Here is a 23,656-nt window from a genome sequence, read left to right as displayed (position 1 = left end):
TTCAAATCTACGATCATACATTGCAAATCAAATAAATAATGAACTCCATCACTTAGGCAAGGTTATAAATAAAGTCATTATATACATTACTTTGATGGCAATAAAATACGTTTTAAACGCAAATTGTTGGAGACAAATATTTGGCTATTGAGGCAAGAGACAAGATGATCGTGTATAGTTTGACTTTCTTTGAAAGTAGGTATGGAGGTTTTAAAGTATAAAACAGAAAATAGTGGTATATTGAGCTTTCACTTAAAAAAAAATGTTCACATAGAATGGATAAGGATTTCACTACGTTTGTGCTGGGATGGTTTGCAAACAAATCTATCTGATTTTCAAGTAGGTAAAAGCATCACCATTCCATTTATTTCCCAGTCTATCCTACTCCATTATGCAGAAATTTCATGCATTTAAAATGTGAGCACACCTGCCATTTCTAATAATCTTTTATTTGTTATGTGATTTAAACATGAATTTTGCAATGATATTCGGTTTCAAACAAATGCATATAGCTAAATGATGCACAAGTTAAATTTCACACTTCTCTTTTATATGTACAAAATAAATATTGTATGATTGAAAGAGTTGCTTTCAGATAATAGTACAATGGGCAGCATTATAGAAGACAAATATGTGTAGGCCCTTTACTTGAAATAGCACTTGTACAAAGCTTTAGCCCATTTGATGAAACTACACTCTCTGAGTCTTTGAGCGGGTATTTATATTATTGAATTTAAGCTGATAGCTTTTGATTTTTTTTCTGGGAAGTGGATCCCATGATTATAAAAAAGTTATGCAAGAATTATTAGCAATATAGTAACAAAAGTACCTCAAATCCTACAGCAAGATATTACTATTTCTTTTAGTTGCATATTGTGAATCCACATTTACAGGGATTCCATAATTTATCACAGTTCACAAGAAGTACCTAAATTGCTACAGGCTGTCAAGTAGTTTAAGGTCCAGATATTCTGGGTCTGGAGATCTAATTGCCTCGCTTAGTTTCCCTTAGTTCTCTATACAAACAGTACATATTCTAAGATACATTCTGTGAAAAAAAATATGTCAGCTACAGATAAAGTCACTGACAAATTATGGCTAAAAATTAATCTTTTTCCATTTTTGGGTGCAGGGGCATGATTTGCGATCTACTCGCGCCTGTTCCCATTGAGGCAGGCAGAAAGCAAACTTTGTACTGCCTCCTGATTACTGTGATTTCAGTGTGCAGCCCAGCATGATCCACCTGGCTGGCTGGGTACATGCTCAACAGGGCGCCTAATAGCATGCAAGGCTAACATGTGTTGCAGATAGTCTCCAACTCTTAAAGGCAGTCTGTTCCTCTTAAAGGGTAGCTCCACCGAATCACAGGAGGCTGCTGCTGAATGCAATTTTACACAGGGGAAATGGAACCTGAGGGGGCTGTCAGGTTTAGCAATGTGTCACTGGAGGCATTAATTATGAAGGTGGACAGAAGGAGAGAGGCCATGTTTCCAAGTGGGCCAAGAGACTCGCCAGGCAAACCCTCCAAAGGGAATGGGAACAGGTGACAAGGGAGGTGAATGTCCAGAGTTTGGCACCAAGGACCTGGCAGCAGTGTGAGAAGAAGTTTAACAAGCTCACATGAGTGGTCAAAGTTAGTGGATGCACCTCCATCTGATATTGCATAATGAGCAAACCACCAGCCTCTCTTGCTGCTCAATGCATCACACCGCCATCACTCACCTAGAAGCAGTCCCTAGCACTTAGGACTCATGCCGATCATTCATAAACTCCATCACACTCTCATACACCGTCCACTGATTCCAGCTTCAAACCCAACTTTTACAAGCCTCCACATACCTCCAGCTATTCAGCTATGGCAAGCAAATCACTCAAACACTATGCAACATAATCACTGACATTCTGCCCCCTCTCTTGCAGGACAAGGTTGCCCACATCAGAAGGAAGCAGCAGAGAACCAGCAGGAACAGGCATGCCTTCATCCCGAGCCCAACAGAGGAGATGATGCCCTGCATCATGGCTGCAATAGAGCCCATAGCAACCAGCATTGTTGAGACCATCCAGGATGATGTTATGTTATGGCCTTTTATCCCTTCTTAACTCCCTCCTCACCCCCTTCCTACTATCTTACATGATGTGGCCATGGACCTCCCCACCTCCACCTCCCCCCCCCCACCCCCAACCCCCCGCCCCTCACTCAAACCCGCCTCTTCCTTTTCTTTGCTTTCAGATACCAGGAACTGCTGTGTGACCAGCCACAGCAGCCCCAGGAGGAAGAGAGAATGCAACCCCACACCAGTAGGGAGGAAGGACCATCACTTCATCTGACACTCACAAGCACCAGCTTAGATACTGGCACTGTGCGTACCATCGAGGCTAGTTTAGATTGGGATCTGCACATGGTCAGTCACCAGGCATGAGTGGACTGCAGCCAGGCAGGGGATTAGGACAGTTTGTGTGCAAGCTCCCTGGAGGGGGAGGTTGCAGACAAGGGGATTCAGATGAGGTCTTTGATGGTGCAGCAAGAGAACACTGATGAGGATGTACATTGAGATGCTTCGGGCATTGATTGGCCTGCCAGACAGCCTCCTGTCGCTGTCAAGGAGCTTGGAGGAATCCAACTCTAATGTGGCAGAGGCTATTATACAGAGTTTGGAACCCTTCCTTTCCGTCGTGGAAGTGGTGGCCAACTTCATGACTGCATAACAGACCCAATTGTGATGGAATGTCTCGTGGATTGTTGATGGATGTAGGTGTTAATGAGAAGGTTTTTGTGGGTGCCCTTTATTGTTGAATGGTGACCAAGGGGACATTGTGAAAGGGTGTTTCAGATGGATGTCATGGTGGGGGATGTGGATCCAAGATGGTCAAAGAAAGTAGTTTTATTGGAAGCAAAGTCTGAGAAGGTATGTTCTGGCAGCCCACCCACTGCGACGGGATCCAGGATGCATCTTCTTGTCTTCCTTCTGCCTCATCTCCAGAAGTGGTCGCTAGATCCCAGGAGATAGTAGCTGGGCCCTCATAATTGCAAGGCTGTGAAGGACACAGCAGACCATCACAACCTTTGAAATCTGCTCCGGTGTGTACTGGAGGGCTCCCCTCGTGCAGTCATGACAGCGGAGCCATTGCTTGAGCAGGCCGACTGTGTGCTCCACGCTGCTTTTTGGGGCTCCGTAGCTCTCATACTCCTGCTGTCCTTGTGTAGTCGAGTGGTGAGGTGGGGACATTATCGGGGGTAACCTTTGTCTCCAAGCAGCCAGTCTCTGGTTCTTTCTGTAGGCTCAAAGATGATGGATACGGCTGATTGGTGCAGGATGAATGCATTGTGAATTCTGCCAGGATAGCAGGCATTCACCAACATGATGTTGTTGGCATGGTTTCACACCAACTGTACTTTGATAGAATGGTAGACCTTGTGGTTTCTGTATCTCTCCCCGTTGTTGTGGGCGCTGCAAATCCACCTGCGTGCAGTCAGTGGCTCCATGTACAATCTGGAATCCCACTATTCTGGTGAAGCCATGAAATCTCTCATCCTGCTTGTAGCTATTGAGGGAGAAGACAATGAACTCTTCTGTTTTGGAGTAGATGGCCTATGTGACCTCCTGAATGCTCCAATGAATGGCGTACCGGAATATGTTGAGATGTTGCCTGCTCCCACCTGGAAAGACCTGGCTGCATAGAAGTTTAATGCCACAGTGACCTTGACGGCCACTGGTATGAAGCTCCAGGTCGTGTTGAAGGAGGTGGTAGAGTTCAGTGACCACCTCCTTGTCGAACTTGAGCCATCTCAGACATTGCTCCTAGGTCAGGTGGAGGTAGTAGAAGCGTTCCCGAAAAACCCTTGTTGGGTAGGGCCTTCTGTGCAGAGCCCTCCTCCTACTCCCTCTTTGTAGAGCTTCCCCTGTCTGTAGCCTTCGGTCCATTTATTGGTCATGTTGCAGACCTAGAGGCCCTGCAACTACAGTCCCCAATCTGGGTTACCAAACCCCATGTCCTCCCTGATTTTAAACAACAGATAGCCAAAACATCTCCAAATATATGCCACAGCACTTCCACAAACTCAGCCGATGCAGGAGTAAGTCAAAAGCACCACTCCTGCAAGTTGCTGTCTAGCCCTTTATATAACACTAGTGGTGATGAGGGTAGGGTGGCACTCACGCTACCAAATGCCTGTTCAGCTGGGAGTGATCAACACAGGCGTTCATTAGAAATCAAAGCAGCTGGAATGGCAGAGCCCAGTTTCATGCTCTTAGTATGGGAAATATTATGCAGAAACTGAAAGCACATTGTGATTAGTAGCAAGTCCATTGATATAGCTTTTATTTCCTTCAGAATGCAGTTACAACAAAGCAAAAAATTAAAGAACTGCACAAAGTGATAGCAATATGGGTTTCAATTGACATTACAAAAGCCAAAAAAAGGTTAAACAGATGTAGCAAGCTTGGGTATTGAATACAACACAGAGATATATTTTATTCCAATACAAATATACCTCTTTAAATATTAAATACAAAAATCCATGATGATTGTATCAATCATGGACTAACAATATGCAATTTAGATAAGTACCTGGTTATCAAGTGACAGTCAATGAAATCAGATTCAACGTAAGGAAACAATGATGCTGATGAATTTCTCTGCTTTGCTTGAGAGAAAGAGAGTCATATCTATTTCTCTGTGTCTCTTGGTCGATTTTCTTTGTTCTATTACTAAGTTAGTCCTAAGATCTTAGTCAAATACTCTGTGTGGAGATTAATTATTATCATGATGCCTTTTTCTCCTGAAGCAGCTACTAATGCTACTCATTCTCATCTCACCTGGGAGTCTGGATGGTAAGTGTTGTCAAACTATTCAACTATTCTGGTTGCCTTTACCATAAGTCTAGAAAAACAAACAGTTCTAAGTAGGGATCACTGGTCAGTAATCCTATTCCTGTTCCTTTGTTATGACCAGGTGAGAAAGGTGTCTGGGGGTCTTTCTCAGCCTTCACCTGGTCTTATTGGAACAGGGTTTTATTTTTCAACACACCGTGTTTTGAGCTCCCCCCTTGGCGTAATCCTTGTTCACCGCTTTCCAATTATAAGGCAAAGAAATGAGCACAAATAGGCTTTCTTAGGTTTAAAGAAGAAAAGTGAACTTTATTAAAACTTAAATTTAAACTCTAATTTGGTTAACGCCTACGGACACGCGCCGTGCCCCATGCTAGCATGCATACGCGATATGCACATGCAAATAGAGACAGAATAGAGCAGGAAAAAAATAGTGGAGAGGTTTGAGGCAATCTCTGAAGAGAGGTTTTTGTTATTGTGCTTTGAGCTCGCTGTAGTCCTTCTTTGTAGGTAGATCTTGCTTTTCGTTGGGGCCCAGTATTATTCTTAAACCTTGTTCACTGCAGGAGACTTTTCTCTCTCGGGATTAATATGTCTTCAATGGATTCTGAGGTTGGTGAAAAAGAGATGAGCAGACAGCAGAGAGGCCTTTTCCTGTCCAGGAACAAACAGTTTTCTGAGTTTTAAAACTCTGTGGCAAGTTTGAATTCAAATAACTCCAACAGACAGTTAGTCATGTGACTAGCTAGTCTGACCACGCCTGTTTGTGAATTCAGCCATTTTAGCAGTTAACCTGGAATGCTAGCTTCTCCACCTTCAATGTCTGGTAATCAAAAGTCTATTGTGGACTAAATTGGAGCAGGGAGTGGCCCCTTTGTCCTTTCCAAGTACTGTCTGTTACTGTGCAAATGTCTTTCCAGTCAAGGGTCCGGTGATTTTTTTATTTAAAAAAAACAAGTTCTTTCTTTACTCCAGTAACAGTTAAAAAATCAATGTTCATGTGGCAAAATTAATGTGTCTCATTCTTGGCAGGTTGGGGCCTGCATGACACTATGTTCCTGTTTCTATGTTCCAATAATGGAGGTCCAAATAAAATGGGAGTCTAAAATGGTACATGGATTATTAAAATCCCATGATTAGTTTCAGCAAATAATCAAAAAGGCTAATGAAACGCTGGCCTTTAAGTCTAGAGGACGAGAAAACAAGGGGATAGTAGTTATATTTCAGCTACACAAAACCCTGGTTAGACCACACCTAGAGTACTGTAAGCAGTTCTGGGCGCACACCTTAGGAAGGATGTTGTTTGTCCTTCAAGGCGAAGATGACCATTTCCATCATCTGGAGTATTTGGTAGGGTTCTGGTGGGTATGCAGGTGACTGCAAAGGCCGATCTGCGCCTGGAAGGTTCTGCTGCAAATAGAGCAGGATACTGCAGATGATTGAGTTTTGGATGCGCTTTTGGTTCGGGATATCCTCTCCTTGTGTTTCTCTGCCTCTGATATGCACATGCTTTCAAAGGAGGCTGTTGTGTGATCGCTTTAAGAGTGATGTCCCTTTAAGAACTCAGTATGTTAATAAGCTAAGTACCAGGATGTGGTCATGTGACTAGAAGCCATGGTCTCTCTGCACAACAACCCTGGACAAAGGTTCTGTATATAGTTTTCTCTGTGTTGTAGCTACTAGTTTAGCTGTTAATAAACCTTCTAGAGATCTTTAAGGAACTGGAATCCATGTACCTCATTGTGTTGCTTAAGATAACACAAAGAAACTCATATGGCAACAGTGGTGAAAAGACCAGATATAAGTTTGAAGACCATGGGTAAAACAGCAAACAAAATTGAAAAGCAATACAGAAAACAGAAGAGAAAATTTGAAGCAACAAGTGAAGAAACCTTAAAACAAGTTCCTGAAAAGAGTGAAAGAAAGCTACATATCTTGAAAGGCTAAGAAAAGCTCCATAGAACAGAAGCGTGGCTGAAAAGAAAGTGATTGGGTAAGTCATTGTGCGGATCGAGGAATCCTGGTAAAAAATGGCCTCTGAAGAGTTTTTAAAAGATTCATTTCCTAAAGGCTCCATGTGAGCGAGAGAAAAAAAGGGAAAACCCTAAAAAGCGTGTGAACTGAAAAAAAAGTCCAATAGTGAAAAAAAAGCACAGAAACCTCAGAGGTTCCATTAAAGCGGTCAAGCTAAAAAAAATAATTAAACCAGTCAAGCGTGAAGAAGATAAATAAACATTAGTAAAAAAAAGCAGAGGAAAACCCTTGAACTGCCTATCGAACAGCTATGTACAGATACAAGCGAAGACTAAAAGAGAAAAAACAGAACACTGTCAAGCACCTGTTACATTCCATCAGAGCAGCTAGCTGAGAGAAAAAATGAATTTCTTAAAGGAGGAACAGTGCAGAGTTAATAGAACAAGTTTTAAAACAAGTTTTAAGCCACACACAGTTTTTAGTTTCGGTGACTGCAGCTTTGATAGTAACGGAGGTGCGGGAGCGGGCTTACAGCTGTGAAGTCAATTTCAGTGTAAGTTTAAAAGTGAATTCCCTTTTGTTTTCGGAGGACCAGGGGACTGCTGGGTAAGTAAAAAGTATATATTTGTGTGGTGGCTGTACCCGAGACACTACATGTGTAGTGTCTCCCACCCACCCTCCTCCTCTAACCAAAAAAAAGGACTCTGGTGTGTTGATAAGGTAAGCTTTTTATTTAAGAAGTTCTGTCCGTTGGATTGCTAACCTAACAAGTTTTGACTTTTTGTTTTTGGTTTTTCAGCAGATTTGTTGGGAATTTAGAATAGTGGGAATGGAGGTTAAGGCAGTTGTATGTTCCTCCTGAAGAATGTGGGAGGTAAGGGTCGCCAAGAGTGTCCCTGCTGACTGCATCTGCGGGAAGTGCACCCAACTCCAGCTCCTCGAGAACCACGTTAGGGAGCTGGAGCTGGATGAACTTCGGATCATTCGGGAGGCGGAGGAGGTTATTGAGAGGAGTTATGGGGAGGTAGTCACACCTCAGGTAAAAGAAGTAGGTAGATGGGTTACCGTCAGGGGAAGGAGAGGGAACCAGCAGGCAGTGCAGGGATCCCCTGTGGCCATTTCCCTCAACAACAGGTATACCGTTTTGGATACTGTTGCGGGGGACGACTTACCAGGGGTAAGCAATGGGGTACAGGTATCTGGCACAGAGTCTGTCCCTGTTGCTCAGAAGGGAAGGGGGAAGAGGAGCAGAACATTAGTCATTGGGGACTCCATAGTTAGGGGAACAGATAGGAGGTTCTGTGGGAACGAGAGAGACTCACGGTTGGTATGTTGCCTCCCAGGTGCCAGGGTTCGTGATGTCTCGGATCGTGTTTTTGGGATCCTTAAGGGGGAGGGGGAGCAGCCCCAAGTCGTGGTCCACATAGGCACCAACGACATAGGTAGGAAGAGAGATGGGGATTTAAGACAGAAATTCAGGGAGCTAGGGTGGAAGCTTAGAGTGAGAACAAACAGAGTTGTTATCTCTGGGTTGTTGCCCGTGCCACGTGATAGCGAAGCGAGGAATAGGGAGAGAGAGGAGTTGAACACGTGGCTGCAGGGATGGTGCAGGAGGGAGGGTTTTGGTTTCCTGGATAATTGGGGCTCTTTCTGGGGTAGGTGGGACCTCTACAAACAGGATGGTCTTCACCTGAACCAGAGGGGTACCAATATCCTGGGGGGGAGATTTGCTAGTGCTCTTCGGGGGGGTTTAAACTAATTCAGCAGGGGAATGGGAACCTAAATTGTAGTGCCAGTGTACAGGATGTTGAGAGTAGTGAGGTCAGGGATATGGTTACAAGGACGCAAGAGGGCACTGGCAAGCAAGAACCTGGTTTAAAGTGTGTCTACTTCAACGCCAGGAGCATCCGGAATAAGGTGGGTGAGCTTGCAGCATGGGTTGGTACCTGGGATCTCGATGTAGTGGCCATTTCGGAGACATGGGTAGAGCAGGGGCAGGAATGGATGTTGCAGGTTCCGGGATTTAGATGTTTCAGTAAGAACAGAGAAGATGGTAAATGAGGGGGGGGTGTGGCATTGTTAATCAAGGAGAGTATTACAGCAACAGAAAGGACGTTTGAGGACTCGTCTACTGAGGTAGTATGGGCCGAGGTTAGAAACAGGAGAGGTGAGGCTACCCTGTTGGGAGTCTTTTATAGACCTCCAAATAGTTCCAGAGATGTAGAGGAAAGGATAGCGAAGATGATTCTCGACAGGGGCGAGAGTAACAGGGTAGTTGTTATGGGGGACTTTAACTTTCCAAATATCGACTGGAAATACTATAGTTCGAGTACTTTAGATGGGTCAGTTTTTGTCCAGTGTGTGCAGGAGGGTTTTCTGACACAGTATGTAGACAGGCCAACCAGGGGCGATGCCACATTGGATTTGGTACTGGGAAATGAACCCGGCCAGGTGTTAGATTTAGATGTAGGTGAGCACTTTGGTGATAGTGATCACAATTCGGTTAGGTTTACCTTAGCGATGGGCAGGGACAGGTATATACCGCAGGGCAAAAATTATAGCTGGGGGAAAGGAAATTATGATGCGATTAGGCAAGATTTAGGATGCGTAGGATGGGGAAGGAAACTGCAGGGGATGGGAACAATCGAAATGTGGAGCTTATTCAAGGAGCAGCTACTGCGTGTCCTTGATAAGTATGTACCTGTGAGGCAGGGAGGAAGTTGTCGAGCGAGGGAGCCGTGGTTTACTAAAGACGTTGAAGCGCTTGTCAAGAGGAAGAAGAAGGCTTATGTTAGGATGAGACGTGAAGGCTCAGTTAGGGCGCTTGAGAGCTACAAGCTAGCCAGGAAGGATCTAAAGGGAGAGCTAAGAAGAGCAAGGAGAGGACACGAGAAGTCATTGGCGGATAGGATCAGGGAAAACCCTAAGGCTTTCTATAGGTATATTAGGAATAAAAGAATGACTAGAGTTAGATTAGGGCCAATCAAGGATAGTAGTGGGAAGTTGTGTGTGGAATCAGAGGAGATAAGGGAAGTGTTAAATGAATATTTTGCATCAGTATTTACAGTAGAGAAAGAAAATGTTGTTGAGGAGAATACTGAGATTCAGGCTACTAGGCTAGATGGGATTGAGGTTCACAAGGAGGAGGTGTTATCAATTTTGGAAAGTGTGAAAATAGATAAGTCCCCTGGGCCAGATGGGATTTATCCTAGGATTCTCTGGGAAGCTAGGGAGGAGATTGCAGAGTCTTTGTCCTTGATCTTTATGTCGTCATTGTCGACAGGAATAGTGCCGGAAGACTGGAGGATAGCAAATGTTGTCCCCTTGTTCAAGAAGGGGAGTAGAGACAGCCCTGGTAATTATAGACCTGTGAGCCTTACTTCGGTTGTGGGTAAAATGTTGGAAAAGGTTATAAGAGACAGGATTTATAATCATCTTGAAAAGAATAAGTTCATTAGCGATAGTCAGCACGGTTTTGTGAAGGGTAGGTCGTGCCTCACAAACTTTATTGAGTTTTTCGAGAAGGTGACCAAACAGGTGGATGAGGGTAAAGCAGTGGATGTGGTGTATATGGATTTCAGTAAGGCGTTTGATAAGGTTCCCCACAGTAGGCTATTGCAGAAAATACGGAAGTATGGGGTTGAAGGTGATTTAGAGCTTTGGATCAGAAATTGGCTAGCTGAAAGAAGACAGAGGGTGGTGGTTGATGGCAAATGTTCATCCTGGAGTTTAGTTACTAGTGGTGTACCGCAAGGATCTGTTTTGGGGCCACTGCTGTTTGTCATTTTTATAAATGACCTGGAAGAGGGTGTAGAAGGGTAGGTTAGTAAATTTGCAGATGACACTAAGGTCGGTGGAGTTGTGGATAGTGCCGAAGGATGTTGTAGGGTACAGAGGGACATAGATAGGCTGCAGAGCTGGGCTGAGAGATGGCAAATGGAGTTTAATGCGGAAAAGTGCGAGGTGATTCACTTTTGAAGGAGTAACAGGAATGCAGAGTACTGGGCTAATGGGAAGATTCTTGGTAGTGTAGATGAACAGAGAGATCTTGGTGTCCAGGTGCATAAATCCCTGAAGGTTGCTACCCAGGTTAATAGGGCTGTTAAGAAGGCATATGGTGTGTTAGCTTTTATTAGTAGGGGGATCGAGTTTCGGAGCCACGAGGTCATGCTGCAGCTGTACAAAACTCTGGTGAGACCGCACCTGGAGTATTGCGTGCAGTTCTGGTCACCGCATTATAGGAAGGATGTGGAAGCTATGGAAAGGGTGCAGAGGAGATTTACTAGGATGTTGCCTGGTATGGAGGGAAGGTCTTACGAGGAAAGGCTGAGGGACTTGAGGTTGTTTTCGTTGGAGAGAAGGAGGAGGAGAGGTGACTTAATGGAGACATATAAGATAATCAGAGGGTTAGATAGGGTGGATAGTGAGCGTCTTTTTCCTCGGATGGTGATGGCAAACACGAGGGGACATAGCTTCAAGTTGAGGGGTGATAGATATAGGACAGATGTGAGAGGTAGTTTCTTTACTCAGAGAGTAGTAAGGGCGTGGAACGCCCTTCCTGCAGCAGTATTAGATTCGCCAACTTTAAGGGCATTTAAGTGGTCATTGGATAGACATATGGATGAAAATGGAATAGTGTAGGTCAGATGGTTTCACAGGTCGGCGCAACATCGAGGGCTGAAGGGCCTGTACTGCGCTGTAATGTTCTTTAAAAAAAAAATAGCTGAACAAAGTTAAATACAGAGCAGAATGCAAAAGAACAGCAGAAGAATGAATATCAAATTTTCCAGCATGAACAGGAAGGCCATTGATATCCTATCCGAGTTCACACTTTTTAAACAAAGAATGCAGTTATGCTTCATAAACCAAGTTGTTGCAGAACTAAAGAAGCAGGCTGTGAAAATACTGATAGCAGTTGGAAAAGAGGAGTTATACAGAATAAATATTTGGCTTATCTGAAGAGGACCAGAAAGATATCTCAAAGATATGGAAAGTGCTAGAAGACCAGCTTTGGGTAAGAGTGAATTTTAGAATTAATCACCTGGAATTGGTGCCCTATAGGCAACAGCCACAAAAATCAATAGATCAATTCATAGTAAGGGCAACGAATATGATTTATCAGAAAATGAGCTGCTGAACGAACCATGGAGCTGGTGATTGTCTCAACACCTATTAAGTGTTTCAAAAAGACTTCTTGGGGAAAATGAAAGCTCACAGCATTGATGCACTGCTAAAAGATGGCAGGAAATTGAAACTGGACAACAGCATCTGCAAGCACTAGGTACAGCTGACAGCAACGGCATGGTAACCAGGTCACAAAAAGCAAGCAAGCTGTGCGGTAAGTGTGGTTTGTCCCACTCACCGCAAACTTGTCCTGCATTTCAAGATCTGTGCAAGGTGTGCAGTGCAAAAGGACACAGGGCCCACCTGTGCAAGAAATCTGGCTCCAAAGACGCAGCCAGAAGTCAAGATAGGACACAAACAATCAGAAGATGGGCACAGCAGCATGGCAACAGCAGCAAGGAGAGTGCTAGAGACCTGCATAAAAGCAAGCTGATACACAAAGTCCACAGCAAAATAGACCTGAGACAAGACTCAAAGTGGAGTGATTCTCAGCCACAGGATGAGCAGGCATTTCCTAGTGTGAACCCGACACATTGTGCTGATGAAGTTAAACAACTGGAAGCTTTTGCTACTATTAATATCATGTGCCCAAAGAAAGTTGGCAAACACACACTCAGGACTAAGATTGTCACAGGAGTTGGTGCAAATATCACACCAGTCCGAATCCTGAAGGATATGTACCGGAGTTGTTGGAAATTAATGATACAACCGACAGCAGAAAAGTTAACTGCATACAATGGGTCATCCATCCCTTGCAGTGTCACATTAACAAAGCAATGTAGCTATGGCAAGTTGGCATGGAAACCACAAATATTTTACCTGGTAGACAGTGGCAGGACTACCAGCTTGTAATGACCTCAACATCATGACTATCCACGAGATCACCAATGTACCCACTACAGCAGAAGAGACCAAGTCAATCCAGGACTTACAACAAATGTGCTCGGACTGGTTCAATGCTGTTGGAGATTTCAAAGGTGATGCTGTACTCCACCTCAGCGAGGATGCACTCCTTGTGTCCAGCCCCCTGATGTCTGAGATTGAGTGACAGTTCTTCCAGGATCTCAGTGGTTCTGGTTTGGAGAGTATTCAAATTTTCTCTTCTGTTTTCTGTATTGCTTTTCAGTTTTGTTTGCTATTTTCCCCATGGTCTTCAAGCTTATATCTTGTCTTTTCACCACCGTTGCCACCATATCATGAGTTTCTTTGTGTTATCTTAAGCAACACAATGAGGTACATGGATTCCAGTTCCTTAAAGATCTCTAGAAGGTTTATTAACAGCTAAATTAGTAGGTACAACACAGAGCAAACTGTATACAGAACCTTTGTCCAGGGTTGTTGTGCAGAGAGACCATGACTTCTAGTCACATGCCTAAATCCTGGTACTTAGCTCAATAGCATACTGAGTTCTGAAAGGGACATCACTCTTAAAGCGATCATACAACATCCCCTTTCTTTCCAAAGATAAGTCTCGTACGCTACAAGTAAAAACATATAAAATAGGATAATTTCAAAATTAGTTACATAGGGATAGAGATTTACAAGTTACAATTTACAAGTATAAAGATAGGGATCGTGAAATTTACGAGTGCATCAGCTTAAGAGTCCATATATCGTTTCAGTGATTTGACGACTCTTCCAGATCTTGTTACGGTATAACCTTCTAGAGATGTGGATTTCACCCTTGGGTGTACTTGGTTTGCAGACATGTTGTCAATGTGTTGGTTGTTGTCCTGTTGTTCCATCACTGCATGTCGGTCATACACCATCTTCATTCTTCCTTGTTTTTCGAGCAGTGTCTCCTGCATCTCGGAGAATTTGCGTCAAAGCTGTTGCTGTTTTTTTCTGAAGTTTCTCCCTCTCTGCATTCAGTTTCTGTTGCTCTGCCTTCAGTCTGCTAAGATACTCTGTTGCTTTTCTCAGGATGACCACTTTTGAGGCCTTGTCATTCTTGGAATGTTCCGGCACCTCATTTCGAAAAGCCAACAGACAATGCTTCAACTTATTCTTCCTCTTCCTCTCCAAGACATTGTCCTTCGCCTCTCCTCATCCTCTGTGTCTGAAGGCCTGGGGCTCAGACCCCTCATGATTTTGAATGCCTCTATCAAATCACCTCTCAGCCTACTCTTCTCCAAGAAAAACAGTCCTAACTTCTCCAGTCTATCTTCATAACTGAAATTCCTCATCCCTGGAACAATGCTTGTGAATCTTTTCAGTACTCTCTCCAATGCCCTCACGTCTTTCCTGAAAAGCGGCACCCAGAACTGGATGCAATACTGCAGCTGAGGCTGAACTAGTGTCTTACACAAGTTCAACATAACTTCCTTGCTCTTGTATTCTGTGGCCCTATTAATAAAGCCTAGGATACTGTATGCTTTTTTAACTGCTCTCTCAGCCTGTCCTGCCAACTTCAATGACTTATGCACATATGCTCCTGCACCTCCTTTAGAATTGTACCCTATATTTTATATGGTCTCTCCATGTTCTTCCTGCCAAAATGAATCACTTTGCATTTCTCTGCATTGAACTTCATCTGCCGCCTGTCTGCCCATTCTACCAATTTGTGTATGTCCTTTTGAAGTTCTACACTATCCTCCTCACAGTTCACAATGCTTCCAAGTTTCGGATCATCTGCAAACTTTGAATTTGTGCCCTGTACACCAAGGTCTAGGTCATTGATAGATATCAGGAAAAGAAAGACTCCCAACACTGATTCCTGGGGAACTCCACTACCAACCTTCCTCCAGTCCAAAAAACATCCATTAACCATTACTTTTTGTTTCCTGTCACTCAGCCAATTTTGTATCTAGGTTGCTACCGTCTCTTTTATTCCATGAGCTACAAGCTTGCTCACAAGTCTTTTGTGTGGCATTGTATCAAATGCCTTTTGAAAGTCCATGTACATCACATCAACAGCATTGCCCTCATCAACCCTCTCAGTTACCTCCTCAGAAAACTCCAGCAAGTTAGTTCCCTTAAGAAATCCATGCTGGCTTTCCTTAATTAACTCGTATTTTTCCATGTGACTATTGATTTTGTCCCGAATTATTTTTTCTAGAAGTTTTCCCACCACCGAAGTTAAACTGACTGTTTGTAGTTGCTGGGCTTATCTTTAGACCCCAGAATCAAAGGAAGACTGAAAAATTATGGCCAGTGCCTCTGCGATTTCCATCCTCACTTCCCTCAGTATCCTTGGATGCATCTCATCTGCTTTATCCACTTTAAGTACAGGCAGCCTATCTAATACTTCCTCTTTATCAATTTTAAACCCATCTAAGTGTCTGACTTACCTCCTCATTCAACATTGGCTGGGTTACATCTTCTTCCTTGGTAAAGACAGATGCAAAGTATTCATTTAATACCTCAGTTGTGTCCTCTGACTCCATGTGTAAATCCCCTTTTGATCCCTAATCGGCCCCACTCCTCCTTTTACCACCTTTTTACTATTTACACGCCTATAGAAAACTTTGGGATTTCCCTTAATTCTAGTTGCCAGTCTCTTTTCATGCTCTCTCTTTGCTTCTCTTATTTGCTTTTTCACTTCCTCTCTGGACCTTCTATATTCAGCCTGGTTCTCAACAGTATTTTCCACCAGACATCTGTCATAAGCACACTTTTTCTTCTTTATCTTAATCTCTATCTCTTCTGTCATCCAGGGAGCTCTGGATTTGTTTGCCCTACGTTTCCCCTTTGAGGGAACATACCTTGTGCCCAAACTATCTCTTCTTTGAAGGTAGCCCATTGTTCATCTACTGGTTTTCCTGCCAGCTTTTGATTCCAATTTATTCACTCCAGTTCCATTCTTATCCCATTAAAGTTGGGTTTCCCCCAGTTAATTATTCTTGCCCTGGATTGCTCCTTGTCCTTTTCCATAGACAGCCTAAACCTTATAATACAATGATCACTATCCCATAAATACTCTCCTACTGATACTCGATCCACTTGGCCCACCTCATTTCCAAGAACCAGGTCTAGCAGTGCCTCTTTCTCATTGGACTAACAAAATACTGTTGTAGAAAATTTTCCTGAACACTCTCTAGGAACCCTTTCCCCTCAGTGCCCTTTACACTACTATTATCCCAGTCTATGTTTGGATAATTAAAGTCCCCCATTATAACTACCCTATAATTTTTGCACCTCCCTGCAAATTTGTTCCTCCACGTCCTTCCCACTAGCTGGTGGCCTATAGACAATACCGAGCAATGTAACCGCACCTTTTTTAATCCTAAACTCTAGCCAAATTGATTCTGTCCTCGGCCCATTGGGACATCCTTTTTCTCCAGCACTGCAATGCTCTCCTTAATCGATACTGTCACCCCTCCCCCTTTTTTTCCCTTTCCTAACTTTCTCGAATACCTTGTATCCAGGAATATTTAACACCCAGTCCTGCCCTTCTTTAAGCCAGGTTTCTGTTATAGCCACAACATCAGATTTCCATATGGCAATCTGTGCCTGTACCTCACCAGTCTTATTAGCCGCACTCCATGCATTCACATACATGCACATTAACCCTTATTGAAACTTTATTAAGTTCTCTCTTACCCTGACCCCACCTAATAACTTACTATTCCCTGCTCCCATGCTATCTATCTCCCCCAGTATTCTGTGCTCATTGGTATTCCTCTCTGGTACTTGCTCCTGGTTCCCACACCCCTGACAAATTACCAATTTTGCTTCTCTCCAATCTGAGCTCCCTCTCAGGTTCCCATCCCTCTGACAATTTAGTTTAAACCCTCTCCAGCAGCACTAGCAAATCTCCCTGCGAGGTTATTCGTCATGGTCCTGTTAAGATGCAACCCGTCCATCTTGTACAGGTTCCACCTGCCCCAGAACCAGTCCCAATGTCTCAGAAATCTAATGCCCTCCTTCCTACACCAGTTCTCCAGCCACGTGTTCAATCACTCAATTCTCCTATTCCTGTGCTCACTGGGACATGGGACTGGGAGTAATCCTGAGATTACTGATTTTGATGTCCTGCTTTTTAATCTTCTTCTTAGCTCCCTAAAATCTGTTTTCAGGACCTCATCCCCCTTCTTACCTATGTCATTGATACCAATGTGGACCACGACCTCTGGCTGTTCACCCTTCCCCAGAAGAATGTCCTGCAGCCACTCCGTGACATCCTTAGCCCTAACACCAGAGAGGCAACACACCATCATGGAGTCAAGTTTACTGCTGCAGAAATGCCTGTCTGTTCCCCTAACTAATGAATCCCCTATCACTACTTCTCTTCCACTCTTCTCCCCTCCTGTGCAGCTGAGCCACCTGTGGTGCCACAAACTTGGCTCTGACTGTACTCCTCTGAGGAACCGTCACCTTCACCAGTATCCAAAATGCAAAACCGATTAGCGAGTGAGATCATATCAGGGGACTGCTGCACTACCTGCCTGGTTCTCTTAGACTGCCTGGCAGTCACCCATTCACTATCTGCTTGCATGTTCCTAACCTGCAGTGTGACCACCTCCCTAAACGTGCTATCCACGTAGTCCTCTGCCTCGTGGATGCACAGCAGTGACTCCAGCCACTTCTCGAGTTCTGAGTTTTGGGGAGGCGATGGCGTACTGGTATTGTCACTGGACTAGTAACCCAGAGACCCAGGTATTGCTCTTGGGGACATGGGTTCGAATCCCACCACAGCAGAAGATGGAATTTGAATTCAGTTAATTAATTTGGAATTTAAAAAAAAGCTAGTCTAATGATGGCCATGAAACCATTGTCAATTGTTGTAAAAACCCATCAGGTTCACTAATGTCCTTTAGGGAAGGAAATCTGCTGTCCTTACCTGGTCTGACCTACATGTGACTCCAGATCCACAGCAATGTGGTTGACTCTTACATGCCCTCGAAATGGCCTAGCAAGCCACTCAGTTCAAGGGCAATTAGGGATGGGCAATAAATGCTGGCCTGGCCTGTGACGCCCACATACCATGAAAGAATATAAAAAAAAAGAAACCCAGAGCTCAAGTTTGTGCAGCCGGTGACGCTTCCTGCAGATGTGTTTGTCTAGGACACATGGTGCATCCATGACGTCCCACATGCTAAAGACTGAACATTCCTCTCAGCAGAGCTGCCCTGCCATACCTTAACTTTACAGACTATTTATTATAACTAGAGTAGCTTACCAGGTACTCATCAAACTTCTCCTTCCACTGCACTGAAGCAAGAACCAAATACTGGAGAGTTTTAAAAGTAGAAAAAAAGTGGAAAAATGGAGCACCTCCTCCCCCTTCACCAAACTCAGATGATAGATCAGATTTTTTATCTGTGATGTACGATGCCCAATTTTCTTTTCCTTTGATTTTAATAGACAGGAATATTGGGCAGGATGTATAATAGGTAGCCGATCCAACCTCACAATTTTATCTCCCAAAGGTAAAAGTTCTGACTGCAGGAACCACAGAAAAACTTCACTCTGTGAAAGTCAAAATTTCTTCCAATTGAACTTCAGCCAACATTTTTGGTCTCCATCAAAAACTGTCTTGCTCTCTCTGGCTGTTTGTTTAGAGTGAAGAAATTTTGCTGTTCTGTTTTTTCCTGAGCAAACCTTTGAACTTTGTGTGCTTTTTATCACCAAGACCAATGGGGCATTACGTGCTCCCAAACAACTGTCAAAGCTACTTGCAAATCAGTAGCTAAAAGTGCAGCGCAGGGTAACTTTTCCTCCAGTTTTCACTCTTCCCATGGGGGAAGCACCTAGTTTGCTTTCCTGCATAGTGATTCTTAGCAAATTCAAAAATTCTGTTGTCCCAACTGATGGATCTTATCTTTGTTGAGATCATATTTTCGGTGGGGAAGTTCCGTTGATGTTATCAGAGCACCACTGTCATGCCAGCTGTAGTTTTATGTTGTGGGCTCTTATCTGCTTACAACTATATTCAGATATTCAAACTATTTCTGGTCTTTACTGATGAGGAAGTGGATTGGCAGTCTTAAGTTCATTTCATTCAGGACCATCATGGCCCACAGAGATAAAAGACTTTCATTCATCGGTCACAGTCAAAGTGAAACCAGGCACCCTGTGGTGAAAAAGCAGTGCACTTACCTACAAAACCATTCAGTTACTTGTGAATTTACAGTTCAATTACTCTGCTGATTTTCAAGAAATGGAGAGTACTGCATTTTATATATAATGGAGGATTGTATTGTTCTAGCCGTAGTCCCAAAGGACCATAGGCGTTTCTCTCGATTAGAGAGACATTTGGTGATGTATAGCTTGAGGGTCACCAGTCCTCAAGCATGGGGCAAGGCAAGGAGGCAGTCCTCAGTGAACTACCACAGCCTGTACAGGGATTGAACCTGCGCTGTTGACATCTTGCCATCCAGCTAACCGACCCCTCATGATGGAAGATATAATACATATGGAAATATAGGTCAGGATTTTGTTGGGGGAGGGGAAGGTATTGCAGCGAGGATAACCCTTGCCTCCGGGGGTGGGTCCCTCTATGGCCACAGAGTGCCTTATCAGGAGGGCCCCACCCCACACCCAGCCCACAGGGAAGCTGCCAGGTTTTACTGGGTAGTAGGCCCACATGGCAGGGGTGGGGGGCGTGGGGGGGCACTAGCTGCTGGTGAAATTCCAACGGTGGTGGGAAGAGGCCCTTAGGTGGCCCTTAATTGGGGCAGGAAGGACGTCCTCCACCTTCCCTGCCGCTGTTAAAATTCCTTGGTGGCAGGAAGACGACCACCCTCCCTCCCAATTTTTTGCCGCCCCCCCCCCTCCCCCCCCCACCCCAATAACTGTGCCGCTCCTTCTGGTGCGGTAAAATGCCAGCCATAATAACATTTTGGGGTTCAGATAACATTCATATACAGAATTAGATAGAATATGCAATACAGGAACGACCCATTCGGCCAAATAGTCCATGCTGTTGTATGTTTGGTTAGTCTGCCACCGTTTTGTACATTTGGTAAGTCTAGCTAGGAGAGATCACTGAGTCTTCTAAAATTTTAACATTAACTCATTTATTGCCCATTAACTATATACAGCTTTACATAAATCTGTATGATTTCTCTGAAGCCATGCTACTTCTCCTTCGAGTCTCTCGCACATGTGAGCTCTTACATCATTATGGTAGGAGCTAATCCTTACACTCTCTCAAATATTAACCCTTTCAAACCCTTATAAACCATCTCCACCCACCCCCCCAAGTCTTTATCCATATATAAATGTTTACACACTCATTTTTTATTTTTACATACTACTCCATCTCCCCTCCAAGTCTCTGACATCACAGATTCAATCTGTCAGGAGGCTTCACAGCTCTACTTGATCATGTTGATGTCAGATTCAGAAGATCAATAGTCTTTCTCTGAACTCTTGTTCCTTGTTTTGGACGGCCTTCACTGAGGTTTGTAGTATCCAAGCTTCCTGAATTTCAAGTTCAACAACTGGTTCATCAAAATGTATGACTGATTAATGTTTGTGATGAATAGAAATAAGATTTCTCATGTTTCTTCTTACTAAAGTATAGCACTTTCTAAAGTATGTACTAAATAAGACCTCTGTTTTTTCTCATCTCTCTGGACAATTACTCCTTCCCTGCCTTGGTCTCGGACCCATAACTTTTCTCTTTCCATCAACTTGGTTAGGTTCCTGGTATGATATCTCATATTATAATTATAAGCTTGTTGCTTTTGATAAGGCTTTTCTCTGCCTTGAACTCTTTGATAGTCCTGAACTTCTAGTCCTGGAAGTAATTTTTTGGGGTAGGATGGGAGGTTGTGTTCAAAGCTCCTTCCCATCAACAGTTCCGATGGTGCTAATCCACATAGCAATGGAGTAGATCTATATTTTAGGAGTGCTGTTTGAAAATCTTCATTCTTCTTTAACATTGCTTTGATAGTTCTGATTCCGCTTTCAGCTTCATCATTAGATTGAGAATATTTAGGGGAACTGGTAAGATGTACAAATCCACAGTTTTCTGCAGAGTGCATAAAGTAGCCATTTGCAAATTGTGGACCATTATTGGAAACTATCTTGTCAGAAATACCATGTGTCGCATAGATGTCCAATAAAGCTCAAATGACTATCTCAGTAGGCGTTGTGTACAAACATTTGACTTCGATTCACCTTGAAAAATAGTCAATGACAATCAGGTAGGATTTTCCATTAAACATGAATAGATCCATCCCCAGACATTCCCACTGAATTGAGTTGAGATAAGGGGTTCTTCCTAATCCTGTCTTGGCTCTGCGCATACCTGGCAATTAGAAATTATTTCTTCTATATGTCTTGATATTCCTAGCCACCACACAGATGACTGAACCCGTGCTCTGCATTTCGTTATACTGATGTGGCCCTGGTGTATTTTCTCCAAGATGTCATCCCGGAGTGAGTCCAGAATCACCTGTCTCTCGTCATATACCAGCATAACATCTACAATAGTGAAGTGAATTTCTTGGAGCTTTTTTGAACTTGCCGGCCATTGTGATGCAGTGATCTGAGAATATGACTCAATCTCATTAATAAAGTTAACATCCTGTTGTGTAGGATGGCCAACAGTAGCTCTGAACAACGCATCTGATGTCATTTGTTGCTTGCCCCGTATGTATACTATTTCATACATGATTCTCATTAGCCTCAACCAGAATCTCTGGATTCTCAGAGGCATCCTAGTGAGTTCCTTTTCATCAAGTTAGGAAACTAGGGGTTTGTGGTCTATCTCTATGATGACCTTTAAGCCAATAATATAATCTGAGAGCTTCTCACAAGCCCATGTGACTGCGAGAGCTTCTTTGTCTATGATGGCATACCTCGCCTCAGTCTCAAACAATGTTTGAGATGTATAATAAACCTGTCTTCGACATCCATCTGGTTGTTCTTGATAAAGGATTGTCCTTATCTCTGTAGATGAAGCGTCTGCTGTAATTGTGATTGGTAGTAAGGGGTTATAATGTGTTAAGATATCTGGTGAAACCAGCATCTCCTTGATTCTTTGAAATGCCTGCTCCTGATGTGTATCCCAGCACCATGCTTAAGCTTTCCTTAATAGTTGTCTTAAGGGTTCAGTAACTTGTGCTAGATTGGGTAAAAACTTTGCCAACTGATTAACCATTCCAAGGAATTGTTGTAGATCTTGGACAGAAGTAGGAAGTGGATATTGACGAATGGCTCTCATCTTTTGCAGGTCTGCCATTATGTCCTTGCTACTGACAAGGTGTCCTAAGAAATGAATAGACTTTTTGAGAATTCGCACTTTTCATTAAGTGTCAGACCTTCATCTTGTAGATGATTCAAAACCGCTCTAACTATCAGGTCATGTCCTTCAATGGATTCACCATGGACTAAGATGTTGTCCATATGGCATATTACTCCTTTAAGGCCTTATAGAATGTTTAATATATTTCTTTGGAATATTTCCAGTTCTGATGTTATACCGAATGTTAAATGATTAAAACGAAATCTTCGGAATGGAGTAATGAAGGTTGTCAATAGCCTTGGCTTTTAATCCAATGGAACTTGCCAAAAGCCACTGTTCGCGTTAAGCTTTGTGAACATGGTACTTGTGGATAACTTTGCCAAGCTTTTGTCTACTGAGAACATTGGATGAACGTCTTTTACCACAGCCTTATTAAATTGAGCTAAGTCTACACAAATGTGAAGTGTACCGGAACTGGAACCATTCCAGTGCACCACTCTGTAGGCTCAGTGACAGGAGAAATAACTCCCATCCTAGTCATCTCATCTAACTGATGTTGGATTTGTTTCATTAGTGGGTGTGGTACCTTCCTAGGTGTGAAAAGACATACAGATTTAGTATCTTTTCACAATGTAACGTTGTACATGGTCTTTAAGTCTTCCTAGACCAGTAAATAATTTTGGAAAGTCTTTTTGGATGTGAGTCCTGGGCTCTTGCTGTTTAACTTCGTCCATTTTTCTTATAAGGTGGAGGTCGATAGAAACTCTTCTGTTTAAGAGAGAAATTTCTTGATTCTGTAGAATATACAGTGTTTCCAATATCTGCTTTCCCTTGACTTTCAGTTCAATCCCTCCTGACCATGTAACTGAGTTTCTGTTGGTTGCAGGCAATGTGTTGATAACCAAGGTTTGTTGTCTGATAAAATTGTTACACTTGTTCCAGTGTCTAGTTTAAAATTGGTGATATGTCCATTGACATATATATCTGCAGACCAGAATGCCTGATTATGGTTACTGATCTCACCAAGGAAGTTTTCTGATTTCTCTACTGATGGAGATCATTCAACTTCATTAATGGCTCTATGCATGAAGACCTTTACTTTAGAACTTGTAGGAGTAGAGATTTTACTTTGGCACATCTTCCCAATATGGCTTACTTTCTCCCAGTGGAAGCATTCTGCTTTGTTTGCAGGACACTGCTCGCACTTGTGGGTCTTTTTAGCGCCAAAGTGCTGGCAGGGTTTCATAGGAACATAGGAACAGGTATAGGCCATTCAGCCCCTCGAGCCTGTCCCACCATTCAATGAGATCATGGCTGATCTGCGGCCTAACTCCATATACCTGCCTTTGGCCCATATCCCTTAATATCTTGCACTTCCCACCCGCTGTGTATCTTCTTTTCCGGTGCTTCTTTTACAGCCCCGTGCTTAAGGAACTGTACTTTCTGTGGCGGTTTCCTGAACTAAGGTTTTTCTTCACCTCTCAGGATTGCTCTGTTCTTCTTCTGGATCTCTGCTTGTCCCACCAGCTGAATAACTTTGTCTAAAGTGAGGTCTTCCTTAGACTGCAATAAATCTGATAGGGATTCATCA

This window comes from Heterodontus francisci, chromosome 6 (genome assembly GCF_036365525.1).
Source record: "Heterodontus francisci isolate sHetFra1 chromosome 6, sHetFra1.hap1, whole genome shotgun sequence".
Classification (NCBI taxonomy): Eukaryota; Metazoa; Chordata; class Chondrichthyes; order Heterodontiformes; family Heterodontidae; genus Heterodontus; species Heterodontus francisci.
Note: the sequence above shows the minus strand (reverse complement) of the source record.